Source organism: Stegastes partitus, unplaced genomic scaffold (genome assembly GCF_000690725.1).
Source record: "Stegastes partitus isolate 25-593 unplaced genomic scaffold, Stegastes_partitus-1.0.2 Scaffold68, whole genome shotgun sequence".
Taxonomy (NCBI): Eukaryota; Metazoa; Chordata; class Actinopteri; family Pomacentridae; genus Stegastes; species Stegastes partitus.
In genome coordinates this window covers 892089-903470 of record NW_007577799.1, presented here as the reverse complement: position 1 = coordinate 903470, position 11382 = coordinate 892089, and the positions used below count along the sequence as shown (strand labels likewise).

At 39.1% G+C, this 11382-nt stretch overlaps 1 protein-coding gene across 3 annotated transcripts in view; it reads left to right on the top strand.

Moving 5' to 3' along the window:
* The window catches only part of ctnnd2a (catenin (cadherin-associated protein), delta 2a), a 272067-nt gene that overhangs the window by 19940 nt on the left and 240745 nt on the right, over nucleotides 1-11382 (top strand). The gene's annotated exons all lie outside the window — the stretch shown is intronic.

Genomic DNA, 11382 nt, shown 5'->3' with positions numbered 1-11382 from the left:
GAAAACAAAATCATGATAATCAAATACATGCAATGAATTCTGTTTAATAATATGATGTATTGAAAGAAAATGTGCACATTCGATGGAGCAACCATTATTTTGTGCATTAGCGGTGTATGTAAAGCCAAGAGATAACTCAAACTAAATCACTCAACAATGCTTAACAGCAAAGAAGTGCGAGATGATAAGACACTTAAGAAAAAAGGGATACAGCGAGAGAGCCACAGCTAAACGGTTTGGAATCAGCAACACAGCTGTCCATTACAAACTTAAGAAGAAAACACAGTATGGCTCCATTAAGGAGAGCAAAGAAAGAGGCAGAAAGCTGTGGTCACAGTGGTCTAATGATTATTTCCAAAGCTGTGAAAGCCGGAGTGCTGTTGATATACTGACATACTAATGACTGTCATATAACAACAAAAGTAGTCTTGCATCAAAAGTTTCAATTCCTAATACCACTAACAAATTGCCTCTACTGCAAAGTGTTACCTGGCATTATACCAGGCCACAGTGGGAATACAACTCTCCATATCAGCTGTAATGGCATGCAGTCATGAGCCATACAGGAAACTAAATGGGCAAAAAAACATCATTTTAGAATGTTTAAATGTTTGTCCACAACATGCAGCGTCAGGAACAAGACAATTCTTCAGTACTTATTCATGATGCATTTACAACTTTTTAGGTATATAGTTGAATTGGCCTGATGATATATTAATTCAATTGGACAGTCTATAAAATTCTGAACATAATACAAGCATTTCATGAAGTCTGATGGTCAATATAGTTGGATTTTTTTTTACTTAAAAGCAATTATTTTTGTAGTCCAGAATAGCTTTTCCAACATTCAGTGTTGATGTCAACCAGCGTGTGTGTGTGTGTGTGTGTGTGTGTGTGTGTGTGTGTGTGTGCGCTCACGCTGTCATCTCATGTAAATTATATATGTATGAAATGTCAAGGCTCTGAGAGATAGGATGTGTAGGTGTCAGTACTCCCAGTCTCTGTTATCCAACTCTCAGGGGTATACTCTTCTTGTCATGCCACAGCACAACCAATGCACTGTGGCTTTATAGGTTTCATACTGCGGTGAGCTGTAGCCTGCAGCCGACAGAAGCCTCCGCTATGGATGGATATAATAAAACTTTATATTGTGGTAAGCTGTGGTGACATTGTAAATGGGAAAACTGCGGCAGTGGATGGAGTTGAGAAGCAATATGTGCATCTTCTGACTCACAGTCGAGGCTGCTTCCTTTTTCAACGGGGCTTTATGTGTTATTTGCATATTAGAATTAATCAGTTGGTATTAAAATGCCACCGATGATATTTTCCTTGAAAAATACTATTTTGTGACTAATTAAATTCTGCCTGTAAGAGTAACCTGAAATGTGTAAATAATTTTTTTTCTTTTCTGGCAGTCACTTCATTTGATTAAAAAAAACAAAAGAATGTCATTTTATAGGTTTTTCAAGGAAAAATTTGTGGTGAAGTGTTGCGGTGCTCTGTTCAATAGTGGGTAAAAGTAGCGTTTACTTTCCTGTCCAGATTTTCCTGGCTGGTTGCTGGATTCAAACTAGTGAGGGGAGTGTGTTCATACTGTATGCATCTATTTTGGTTTGTAAAACAACTAGTTATGTAACCAATTTAAATACACCATGTGCACTTTTTGTGTGCAAACAGATTGTGTTTGAAACTCACAGAAGCTCTCATGATTATCAGACTGCAGCAGGGTGTCTGTGAAGTAGTCCTCTCTTTTCTTTCTCTGCTTTTTTTTTTTTCATATTGTTCCATCTTTTCCTCTGTATCTATGCAGCTTGTTTAGAATACTGACCTGTCAGTTTTGATCTCCCACTCTTCAAGTAGCGGCCTACTTATTTAGTGGGGGTGGGGGTGACATTACAGTAATGATCGGGGAGTCGAATGCAACAAGAACAACAAAAAAAAAACAACAAAAAAAGAAAAAACAGCCGGAAGCTATCTGAAAAGGAGGCATAATTAATAGAGAGGGTGGGTTTATTAAAGCCCCTGCTTCCATCTGACCGTTCTCATGTTTACAACAGCATGTGAAACTAATAAAACGTCGTCAGATATGAAATGACCACCCATTTTTCTTTGGAGCCAAATCTCATTTTCTCCTTTTGGTCCTGTCGCAGAGGAATGCACTATTTCATTAGATCACAGGCCGACTCGGGCCTGCTGTCTTAGAGATAACACCCAGGTAAATGGTGGCTCCTATCCTCTTTGAATGCCAATCATATCTACACATACAAGACAGCGGCAGGATGACAGTCTCGGTCAAGGTTATCAACTGAACCCACCGCACGCTCATTGCTCTCTGTCTGCCTTTTTTTTTTTTTCGCTGTCCCCCCTCGCTTTTCTCTCCGTCTTCTTCTCTGTGTCTCCGAGTGTTGAAGATGGGATATGGTTGTGCCGCGTTCAGAGGCACTCCTTTCTGTTCGGTCACACTATCCCTCCGCCTGTCAGAGGTACTGGGGAAGCATGTCGTCTCCAGCGTTAACAGGTTAGTGCTCTACAGAAGTCGCGGGCTCAGATGGTAATTGTGCAGACACGGGTGAGAGATAGGTTAAGAGAGATGTGTGCTGGCATTTTGCCTGATTTCGGAGCACTTCAGTGTTTAATGTGCTCATACAGTGTATTTAAATGTACAAGCAGGAGTGTATATAAATGGAATTCAGAAGTGGCACTTTTAATTTGGTTGTACTCTAAAAGGCAGGGAGAGATAGAGGAACAAACATCGCTGTGGATTCCTTTCACTTAGTTAAAACATCATGAATGACCTTCAGCTGTTCATAATGTTTATATATATTGTTTATTGGCATAATCAAAGACTCCATTTAATTGTGCCTTTTCTATTTCATGAACTTAAGGAGAGAAACGCTTTGTTTTTCAGCACCATGGACAACTCCTGGATGTGCATTCACAGCGAATAGCTGGTGACAGCAGTTATATTTGGAGCTTTTATGTCCAGCACCGGCTATTACCAGCCTGATTTCCTCTTCAGGGTCTCAAAGAGCTGGCCAAAGCCTACTCATTATTAATGTTGATCAATTTCTCAAATAGCCAAATTACCAAGGTTCGTTTTGGAACTAGTTGCCCAGAGCAGTAAAGCCAAACTCTCCTTTCAATTACATTAATGAGGGTTTTTGAACTGCTCGGGGTGGCCTAAGCCTGAACAAACCACATTTGGCTTTGCTTTTGGGCAAATTGGTAATGATGCTTCATTTCCCCAGCAAGGCCAGCTGGATGGTGCTGGACCTAAGGCATAAAAAGAAGACAAAAGTGCTAGTGCGTAACTTAAAAGTTATCATCACTTGTACATCTGTGTTACAAAGGGAAACTACAAATGCAAAGGAAGTTTATTTATTATTATTTTTGTTGCTGTTTAGTGTCACATTGACCACTGTATAATTAGGATGTTGCAAAGGTTGTGCTAGCTGTGCTCTTCATGGTTTGGTGACATCCTTAACAAGCCTTGTAGTTAAGTTATACGCTCACTACGGCGAGGCATGGACAAAATTATCTTTGATTTATATTTGAAATGTAGGGTCTTGAACCCTAACATTTCTAGTTGGTCTGAAAATATAACAAACATGAAAATGATAAAAGTTGTAAAAACCGTGAGCAGCCTGACCCTGGGGGCTACATGAAAACCACACATTATTCTGTTTTCTTGCAAATAAAACGCACTCACAGCAGGTTCTATGCACTGAAAAATGTTTAAAGCTTTGCAGACAGTTTGAAATTCATATTGGATTGTGTTCCCTTGCAGGATTGTAAGTCAAGGACAATGCCTTAGAGACTTAAAGGACGCTTTCAGTGATTGTAAAGAAACAGTGGGAGCCATGAGTGGCCTTCCCTCAGGGAGCTGTTAGCTGTTAGCCTTTATCCCTCTCTGTCTTACAAGACACTCCACAGTATATTTTAATTACTATAAATGGGTTTGGGCATATTGTACATCATTACGTGCATGCGTTTGCATGCTTCAGGGAATGCATAGGCTATTCTTACAATATGAAATCCGTTCCTGCTCATGCAATATGTCATTGCAAATGTAGTTCCTGCACTGTCACAATGCTTATATAATATATGAAACAGCTGGAATGCTCCACATGAACATATGTAGTATATTCCTGTCCCAAAGTCAAAGAATGAGTGGGCGGGGAATTTCTGGAGACCATTATGTGTCATACAGTGGTGAGGGGAAAGCGTGAATATGTGTGTGAATCAGGCTGTATGCGATGTAGTTTTATGTTTGAAAGGTAAAGGGTAAGGAAGGGATTTTCAGCAGTGAGATGTAAAAAGAAAGGCAGGGTGGACTAATGTCTGACTGGCTGAGTGACTCACTGATGTTGAGACAAATGATCCTTGCCGATGGCGGGACTCTGAGCTAATCCACAAGCACTGTACACCATCACTGATCCATGTCCCACAGATCATTCAGTCACTTAAGTGTGACAAGTGCAAATGGTTGAAAAAGTAGGTTGCGCCGCACGTATTGTGTGTTCAATTCACACAAATAAGACCGCATTTCCTATACACTCTCTTGCTCATTGTCACATACGCAGTGTTGTTACTGCTTTTGACCCTCGTGCTCAAGATTTTCCACTTGGTTGAGAAAATCAGTTTGGTTAGCGTCAGACTGGTTGTGTCCTGTGTGTATGTGTGTGTCGCTGGCAGTGTGCTGATTTTAAGGAGATTATTAGGTGCACATTGCTCTGACAGGTGTGAAGGAAATCAGAGAGGGTAGCTGAACAAAAGAGAGAACTGAGACTCAGGAAAAATTGACTGATTTCTTCCCATCTTCTCTCCTACATGCATACATTGACATCAGTTTACGTATTATGCTTAGTCCTGGTACTTCCTTCTTATCCTCTATTTGTGTAAACCTTATTTTTACGACTGTTTTTATCCTCTTGTACTTGGCCTCTCTTGTCCACGTACTCCACTATCTTCTCATATGGTCTCCATCTTCCCGTGTGTCTCACATCTTCAGTATCAGATGTTACAGCTGACGGCTCTGGCTTTGGAAGGCAGCAGTAACATTTTGTTAATGAGCCACAGTCTCTATTAGTCTGCAAGTCAAGGTGATAAAACCGGCGTAAGAGTCCTTGTTTAAAAAGCACTTGGCACAATATTGCATTTGTAATTATTAAATGTCGTATTAGCTTTTTATTGTTCTCTTCTGTCTGTGACTTTGACTCTTTACTGATATATAATCCACTTATCAGTGTTTGGATTCAAATGACTTCCAAGTCAAGGGCAGCAATCCCAGCAGACTAATAAGGGTGCCATCATTTCAGATTGACTTTTGTACGTCAAATATTATGTCTTCTATTTGTTCAAGTGTGATGAGGCTACAGAGACATGATGCATTTTGATGTTGGCCCAAGATCTGGCCGCATTCATGAGGAACGGCATGCTTCACAGCAGTCGGACTAATTAGCAGCACCTTCAAGATTCACCTAATTATCAAATGAACAAACTGGCAAGTTGTGCTTTTTGCTTGTGTAAGTTGTGGCTGTCATTTAAGTAACTCATGACTGCTGTTTAAAAGTTACGCTCCTGTTCATATGGTGCTGTGCTGCAGTGCCAAATGACACCACCGTGGTCTCCTCTGTGCCCGTCCATGTCTCTTGTCTACCTTTCTGTTTCCTGTGGCCTTCGTCACATCAAAACAAAGAAAAGAAAAACAGACTACAGGGAGGAAAGTTTGTCTATTCTGTAGCAGAGAAAAAGTTGGAATCATTTCTACTTCTCTTCTTCGGTTTTCCTGACTGTTGGTCTTGAGATTTCTGACTTTGTATGCAGATGGTTTCTCCTGCATGTCTTCAAACCCAGCACCCAATCTAGGTCAACCATCTCACTGCTTCCCAGCTGCCTGACTGAGCTGTGTGCATATATATGTGTGTGTGTGTGTGTGTGTGTGTGTGTGTGCGTGCATGTTCAGCGCTCCAGGCTACAGCAACAACAAAAAATGAAAATATGTTTTTCTATTTCTCTCCTTTAAGAGAAATCCATTACATATTAATTTTTGCTATAGAGGGCTTCTAAATAATTGGTGTACTTATGGTAATACAGTGGAGTACATTATAGAAATGCTAAAGTAGTGATAGTTGGGGATATCGATTGAAATAATCAATGTTGCCGTCTCTGTTGACTGCTTGCACTGGGGCTTTTGAAAGCAAGCAAAAACAGGCCTGGGGCATCAGATCACAGTTGTCTGTGACCAGCCTCCTGAATCACTGAGGCTACTGGAGCCATGAGCCACACCCGCTATCATCTCGTCTGGGGTTATCTGAGCTCGTTCAGTCCTCTGGCAGGAATACAACTTTGACGAGCCACCAATGCACATTTCGAAGACGTGCATATGAGGGCTAAAACTTTTATTCCTTTTAGCACATTTGGGATTCTTGGACTATCCTTATTTACTGTAGTTTGCAGATTTGCACAACTTTGCATGCGTGTACATTAGTTTATCCACTCGTCAGTGGTTGTGTGCACCATGCCAAATCCTTTTTCTAGAACATATCATGAATTCATTAATTGACATTTACAACCTACTGCAGGTTTCTGAATTCTTGGTATGGAAAGCTGAAGCCATGGGAATTTAAACTCATTTGCCTGGTTATACAAAAGCCTTGGTATAAACCCCACCTTCATGATGGCAAAAGCTGAATATTAATTATGTTTTTGCTGGAACTGTGGAGGTTATAGTTTGTTGTTCTGTTGTATTGTCTTGTGTTACAATGAGTGATGTTTCTAGCATATTTTCTGTGACATTTATACTAATGAGGCTAGACTAAATACCAGAAACAGCCCTCAGTAGATTTTGTCCTCAACTGAAATTTCAGTTATTATTTCCCAGAATATCAAAACTTTAGTATAATCTTAAGATATTTTATTAACATCCTCCTCTTAATTATCTGTATTATGCAGTAACAAACTTTGTGTGTAGTATCATTTTTTTTCTGTCATTTTTTTCCTGTTAATTTGGCGATTAAGTATGAACCCGGAACCCACAGAGGCAAACACTGATTTTCAATAATTGTGCATGAGTTGAGATTTTAATATGGAGGTTGTCAGATGGGAGATGGTTGTTTAAATGTGTGTCTAAGAAAAATCTAAAAAAAAAAGTAGGATGATGCATAAATGTACAATAATCTAGAGGACCAAGAGGCTAGAGGGGATCCACAGATATTAAAATGCTTTTTTGTGTCCTATTCTGTAAAAGCTGTAAACCCTGATGGCATTAAATTATTTGTCTTTACTCGTACTACTAACACTTACTTTGATACACATGGTTTATCAGATATAGAAGTAAAAGGTGTCCTAGTCTATTTATTGTGGCTTTTTACCCCCCGTTGTTTTGATGTGCATCTTTTCCGTTCACGAAATTCTCCCCAAGAGAATCCTGCACCTATTTTTAGCCGTGGGTGTGTCTGCATATCTAAAACCGTGAATGCGCTGAATTGTGATGGTGCGGCCATGTTCGTGAGCGTGTGCATTTGTCTCATGTCTGTAACGCGCGCCCTCTTTGTCTCTCAGCGCCTGCTAACCGCATTATGCATTATTCAGAGTTTAATATTAGACGTTACATGGAGGTAAATTAGAGCCATCAATCATCCAAGACATTCAGATGTGCTAGACTTTGGGAATAATTTTTGAAAGGCAAAGCAGCCTGTGGAAATCAGGAGTGATTGGCTGGGGAAATTGGGTATGGAAATTATAATTATTATTTCTTCATTTTCCAAGCTTTGCCTCATTCTGATGACATTAGCATTATTAGCCATATGTTAGGGATGATTATTATTTGAGCTGTTGAGGATGCTGGCAAGGTGCACACAGCTAATGAGTCACAATATATTCAAAACTCCCAGAGTCAGACATTTCTGTCAAGTCTGTTTACACGTTCCTCCTTCAGAGTTTAAAAAAAAAACAAAACAGGGAACATTAAATATGAGTAACCATTTTATTCGGCAATACAAGTCTGATTGCCATCTCGTTGTATTTAAAATTCCAATTAAATGAACAGATTGGCATAAGTCACTTTTAATAATGCATGCATGGTTCACAGCAATATACTTGCATGTAGACTCTGTGGAATTCGTCATTATCAGTGTCTGTGTGTGTGTGTGTGTGTGTGTGTGTGTGAGAGAGAGAGAGAGTCGTTCTTTGAATCCTTGAATGCTTGCAGCAACAGGACTCCCCTTGAGAAAGCATCATTTTCAGAGAGTGACTTTTGCGTCATCACAAACGCAGCGTAACATGAATGAAAAGCCATGTTGCACTGAGCCATTTTAGAAACATTAGTCTTTGAAATGCGACACAGTGTATTAGCTCCTTTTGTGCTGACGATATCCAGCGCACAATGGAGATATTTATTAGTTTTTCTTAATAAAAAAAAAATAGGGGGAAGAATGTTTTGGATTAGTGCAAAAGTGGATTTTTGTTGCTCATTTATTGATGTTCTGTGGTACTTCATTCAGCTCTTAATATGTATATATATTGCTTATGATATGGCAGCAGAAGTCAATATGTTAAAGCAGACTGTAATTACTGTGCTGTGAGTTAGCTATTAAGAATACAACTCGTGTAAGGCATGATAAAAACAAATGTTGTTTGTCTTTGTTTTGACCTTTAATTATCACAAAATAGCAGTCACTTATGGAAAACAATGCTGTTTAAAACTCGATTCTCTGCCTCCTTTTTCTAAGCTTGTTTTGAAATTTCTGTGTTTTTGCACTAATGTGCAGAACTGATTCCATCTGAACTTGAGCCACAGCTTAAAACAAAATACACTCGCGAAACTCTTGGCAATGTACCTAACATTTCTGCTACCTAGTACAGTTGTTGCTTCTAGACATAGTTGCACAATGGCTGATTGAAATGGCACACCTCATATATCCAGTAGTGCAGAGTTGTGTTTGATAGCAGAGGGGAAGAAAAAAAAATCTGCTTTCTAAAACATCAGTGGTAAACTTCAGATTTTGGTGACAGCCTCTCAGGAGTAATCCGTTGCAAAAGACAGATAGGTGGCAGGTCCTCCTTGCACAACAGTTTAATGCAGCCACGAGGCATGTTACATTACAAGTGAAAGACTGACTGGCATATTTTTGGACACAAAAATCTCCCTCTGTGCTCCGACTTTCATTCCTCCTTCGGTCTGCATGAAGTTTAGACGGAACAGATTGTTATGCCAAGGATTAAAAGAGTAATGAACACAGGTGATCACTCCCAGATAATGATGTTAGAGTGTTTAGTGTAGAAATAATGGTAGTGTGATGCTTCAAGCTGTTCTATCACAGAACACTGTGCTTAGTAGGTATTTCATTGTCAAAACAGTCTCTTGGGATACTGTAAGATACAAGCCACCTTTTTTTTTTTTTTTTTTTGCTTGGAGCCAAATTTAATGATGCAGTTTATATACTTATTTCAATTTAAGGTTTGGAATTTTATAAAGCATATAATACACATGCCTGCCAGCCTAACCTTAACCCTACACATTAAATGTTATTATGTGTGTTACTGAGGCTTATTTCAGGCTGGAAGTATATGGAGGGATTTAACGTATTTTCAATTCATAATGTCTAAAATGCTATTTTAAATCAACATGATGTAACAGATATGATAATAAAGTAGCAGTTTGTCAATCTTGGACTCCTCACAAGTTTTGGGTTAAGCTGAAAAATGCTGCTGTTGAAAACAGTATTTAACTCCAGATAGCAGGAAAAATCTGGTAAGAGAAAAGTGACGATATGATGGAGCCTGTTCTGACTGCACTGATTATGTATGTGATGCCGTTGAAAGATCAGTGCCATACTTGGTCACAAATTGTCTGAAGCCTTAGCTCTCCTTCGTTTAATTGTATGTCATATTTGCTTTGCAGCCTAATCATAAGCCACTTTCAGATATGCAGTCCTTGATTAGTGAGTTATTCTGATGGCATCTGAGTGTGTGTCTTGTATCTGAATGAGCACCTGGTCACCAAAAGTCGCAATGGCAACGAACATTTCTGTATCATCTTTATCATGCCATAGGTGTTAGGGGCATGCTGTGATATTATTGGATAGGCATGCACTTTGAGTTGTGTGATGTGATTTGGGGAAGTTTTTTTGCAACATTTCACCACCAATAATGGTCCAAAACATCACAGACAGCTTAAATGATACTTATTTGCCAAAATCAACACTTTTCTCATTCATTTTGCAATGCAAATGTGCATCTATTACAAACATAAATAAAAATAAAATGTTATTGTGCTGAAGACAGAGTAGTAACAAGTCAGATTAAAAAGACTCCCCAATGATGAATGTAATCCAGGTTTTAACAAAATGTTACGTGGAGCTGAAGTTTACTTTGTTGATTCCAGCTGTTTGTAGGATTATTTCCTCTGAGTCTTTTATGCATTATGTTACTTGACTGTCTAATCTCATTTGTATGACAAGCATCATGTGCGAACTGTAGCTTATTCTGTCACTTTAATGGGTATGTTTAAATGACGCAGTGGGGAACATTAATGTAAATGTCAGTGATATCTAAATGACAGAACGCCGTCCTTTTAAGAGACAAAGACAGCAATGTTGTGTGTCTCTTGTTGGAAAGGGCTAGTTTGTTTTGGTGTCTCAAATGTGCAGAGGCTGGTGGTATACCATGGCACCAATTGATTTCGGAAGTTGCTGATTTGATTTCAGTATTTGTCTTTGTAATACTGAGCTCACCTAAATGGAAGACAATCGTTTTTAATGCTATCACATACACCTGTGCTTTTCCTGCTAATACAAGCTGCTGTGGAAAAGGCCTATTACACTGAGTCAGTAGCTTCTGTGGATCAATTGGGTCGAAAGCACTCGCCACGCAGCAATAAATTAGCTGGCTTGGGCTAAGACAGTAACATCTGACAGTTGTCACTGCTCTACAAGTAGTATGCAATTTATATTTGAGCTCCGTGGCTCATTTAAACATGAACTGTATGATGGGTTCTTCCGTTTGAATGTCTGTGACACATGTGGTGTAGATTTCAGTCACCAGATTGAACAAACTTCAGTTTCATAAAAAAAAAAAAAAGCTGTCAGTGTAACTGTTAAGTTCATGGGTTTCAAACATTGGCCATATTATTAATGTGTTGCGCTGCGGGATATTACATGTGCCTGCAGGTGTAAGACTTGAAACTGAGTGAATGTTAGAAGAATGATAGATGTGTTTTCAGGTGGTGGTGAATAAGTGTTTGTGTGCATTACAGGTGTTCCTGTAATTTACAGTAGTCATGTGATGTCAAGGTGTTTATTGGGTTTCCTGGACAAAATTTCTGCATTTAAAAAGCTTTTCTAAAAATAAGGAAAGGCAGATTCAGAAAATATATATATA